This window comes from Crocuta crocuta, unplaced genomic scaffold (genome assembly GCF_008692635.1).
Source record: "Crocuta crocuta isolate KB4526 unplaced genomic scaffold, BGI_CrCroc_1.0 scaffold337, whole genome shotgun sequence".
Lineage (NCBI taxonomy): Eukaryota > Metazoa > Chordata > Mammalia > Carnivora > Hyaenidae > Crocuta > Crocuta crocuta.
The window spans coordinates 1,557,914-1,561,898 of record NW_027528873.1 but is presented as its reverse complement, the minus strand read 5'-3'; the positions used below and the strand labels follow the sequence as shown (position 1 = coordinate 1,561,898).

General features: G+C 43.2%; 1 pseudogene; it reads right to left on the bottom strand.

The window, feature by feature from the left end:
- Nucleotides 1-340: 340 nt before the first annotated feature.
- On the bottom strand, nt 341-1,848 carry LOC144225447 (small ubiquitin-related modifier 2 pseudogene; annotated as a pseudogene).
- Between the last annotated feature and the right edge of the window lie 2,137 nt (nt 1,849-3,985).

The window sequence follows — 3,985 nt, the reverse complement described above, 5'->3', positions numbered from 1 at the left end:
GTCCGCGAGTTCGAGTCCGACATCAGTCTCTGTGCTGACAGCTAGCTCAGAGCCTGGAGCCTGCTTCAGATTCTGTGTCTCCCTCTCTCTCTGACCCTCCCCTGCTCACACTGTCTCTCTCTCTCTCTCTCAGAAATAAATAAAAAATCATTTTAAAAATCATTAAAAAAAAAAGAGTCACAAACTCTACAGACTAAGCCAGCCAGACACCCATATTTATTTTTTTAAGGTTCCCTTTATTTAAGTCATTTTTAAAAATTGTATTTATTTTCAGAGAGAGAGAGAGAGCTCAGGAGAGCAGGGGAGGGGCAGAGAGAGAGAGAGGGAGAGAGAGAGAATCCCAAGCAGGCTCCAAGCTATCAGCTTGGACCTAGACACAGGGCTTGAACTCACAAACTGTGAGATCATGACCTCAGCTGAAACCAAGAATTGAACATCCAACCCACGGAGCCACCTAGATGCCCAATTTAAGCCACCTTTTAAAAGCAATCTCTACCCCTTTGTGGGGCTCAAACTCATGACCCTGAGATCAAGAGTCAGATGCTCTACTGACTGAACCATCCAGGCACCCCCAAAAGCATTTTTTTAATGTTCATTTATTTTTGAGACAGAGAGAGAGAGGGGGAGACACAGAACCTGGAGCAGTCTCCAGGCTCTGAGCTGTCAGCACAGAGCCTGACACATGAGATTATGACCTAAGCTGAAGTTGGACTCTTAAAAGACTGAGCCACCCAGGCGCCCCTAAGCAAACTTTAAATGGTTAACCCTTCCCACCTCAACTTCTTTCCAAGATGTAATCTACCTTCTCTGCTCTCTCTCCATAGTGCTTTTTATATATTCATGTTTATCTGAATTTCCCCCGAAAAAAATCTAAGCAAATAGGTGTCTTAGTGCTCTTGAATACGTCCTTACATATAGTAGACATTCAACAAATATCTATTTAATGACTTTTTTTAAAACAAGAAATTTGTTTAAACAATAAGAGGCTGACTTGGAAGGGAAAAGTACCTAGGATTCATTTCTTTTAGAGTAATTTATCCCCACTTAAAGACAGAGTGCCCTACATGTAACAGCTACGTACAAAAAAGTTATAAAATTGCCCTTGGTTTTACAATGATAGGAGAAAAACATTAAAATTCTTCAATCAAACAAGGTATGTAAGGATTTTTATGTTGTTCCTTTTCTGTTAAACAGCGAGAGCAAAAGTTACTGGAATCTAAAAATAAGAGCTGAATGAGCATGCCACTAATGGAGAAAGGGGGTATTTTCACAGAACCAGTATTTTTCTCCATCCAATCTCCATTTGACATGCACCAAACATAACATCGGCCATTTAGTTAAAAACAACAACAACAACAACAACCTGCAATATGCTTGTGCACGTACACAGTTACTTTATGTACAATAAAGGAATGGGGAAGGGGAAAATGAAAGAATAGAGAAAACTAAAGTAGTCAGGATGTGGTGGAACCGAACTGTGGTTTTCTAATGGAGAATCTCCTCTCCGCCTGGAGGAGCAGAGTCCTGGAGTGAAGTAGTTTCCCTTTTCAGTAGACACCTCCAGTCTGCTGCTGGAGCACATCAATCATATCCCATCCTCCATGTCCAACTGTGCAGGTGCATCCGCCCATCAAATCAGAATCGATCTGCCTCATTGACAAATCCTGCTGTTCACAAAAGGCTTTCGTTAGTTTATGAAGTGGTATATGCTTCTTAATTTTACACCACACCACAGAACCATCCCATCCTGTCACCATCAAATTAATATGATCAGTTCTCAGTCTTGACTCCTTCCTTAGGCTTCGTGGGCCATGGTGAGTGCTGGAATCTCTTCAGGTGCCGCTGCATCAGAGGTACAAGGTCTGCACTCAACTAGCATATGAGCAGCACCAGCAGCGGCCGGAGGTGGCAACAGCGGAGGAGGAGGAGAGCTTAATGGCTTCTTGATAACAGCGAAAATGTAAACAACCACAAAAGAAAACAAAAAGTAACACTTATTAGGAACATTTTGGCATAGTCCTTTGATTAGTTATTGTGTAATCATTACAAATGTAATTATGATAGGGGCGCCTGGGTGGCTCAGTCAGTGAAGCCTCCGACTCCAGCTCAGGTCATGATCTCAGGGTTCTTGGGTTCAAACCCCGTGTCAGGATCTGTGCTGACAGCTCTGTCTCTGTCTCTCTCAAATATAAATAAACATTAAAAAATGTTATGATAGGGGCGCCTGGGTGGCTTAGTCGGTTAAGCGTCCGACTTTCGCTTAGGTCATGATCTCGCGGTTCGTGGGTTCGAGCCCCGCGTCGGGCTCTGTGCTGACTGCCAGCTCAGAGCCTGGAGCCTATTTCAGAGTCTGTATCTCCCTCTCTCTCTGACCCTCCCCTGCTCATGCTGTCTCTCTCTCTCTCTCCTAGAAATAAAAAAAAAAAAATTAAAAAATGTTATGATAATTATATCAACTTGGAAAATAGATATACCGTTAAGGGGAAAAGCAAACTGCAAAACAGGATGTAGGTGTGGTAGATTGTTACAGTTATGGCCCCAATAAACCATACTGTATGTATCTGTATTTCATAAAGTGCCCTCTCATATAGACTTTGGGTTTGGCCAAGTGACTTGCTTCGGACAATGGGACATTAGCAATGATGAGCCAGACTGCAGCTTGAAAACAGCTTGCACAGTGGATCTTTCAACCTTTCTCTCTTGCTGCACTTGGAACCCTACTGCACAGGTAACATGCTGGAGGGAATGTACCACCCACGCCCGTAGCCAGCGTTGGACATACGGATGAGGCCATATTAGACCATCCAGCCCGAGCTGAACCACCAAAAGACTGTAGGGTCATAAATGACACTAGTTAATGATAACAGAAGAAAAGCCCAGTTGATTCCTACCCAGCTTGATGACTCACAGAATTGCAAGTAAAAGGGTTGTGGTGTTAAGCACTAAATTTGGTGAAGTTTGATATAATTTCTATTTTGTTAAAGTAAGTGTGCATATGAAGGAGAGTAGCAGTGCTGTTTACCCAAAAAAGAACTCACGGCAACCCTGTGATGAAAGAAACTCAGGTGAAGAAATCTCTTGACTAGGCATAACTTGACCCCACCTACCAGCAGAGGCCAGCATATTTTAGAGTAGTTATTTAAACAATAACAACAAAAATAAGCACACAAGTGAGTACAGAGATTCTGTTTAGAGTGATGAAAACGTTTTGTAAATAGTGGTGATGGTTGTACAACATTGTGGTTTTAATTAATGTCATTGAATTCATGTATATTTTTATATGAATAAGGGGCACCTGCCTGGCTCATTCAGTGGAGTGTGTGACTCAGTCTCAGGGTTGTGAGTTCGAGCCCCATGCTGGGTGTAGAGACTACTTAAAAATCAAAAAATCTTTGGAGTGAGTGGGTGGCTCAGTCAGCTGAGCGTCCCACTCTTGATCCCAGGGTTGTGAGTTCAAGCCCCATATTAGCCCCAGAGATTACTTAAAAATAAAATCTTAGGTGTGCCTGGGTGGCTGTTGGTTAGGTCACGATCTCAGGGTTTGTGGGTTCGAGCTGAGCCCTGTGTTCAGCTCTGTGCTGGCAGCTCTGAACCAGGAGCCTGCCTTAGCTTCTGGGTTTCCCTCTCTGCCTGCCCCTCCCCTGCTTGCTCTCTGTCTCTCAAAAATGAATAAACATTAAAAATTTTTTTTAATCATTAAAAGATGGCAAATTTCATGGTGTGTATATCTTACTACAAAACAAAGCATATAATCAAAGTCACTTATCACAAACTTCCTCCCCAAAACAGGAATCTGTCTCTAACGTGCTGTTCATGGGGCTGCTCGCCAGGAACTACCATGGGCCGGGTCATTTTCTTTTTCCACACAGATTTAGGCTGAGTGATGCAACCTGACCCTACCATCCTTTCAAGTGCCATGAAAGTCAAGATGGGGCGCTGGAGCTTACCTTCCGGCCAGATCCCCACACAACTCCTAGCTCTCTCC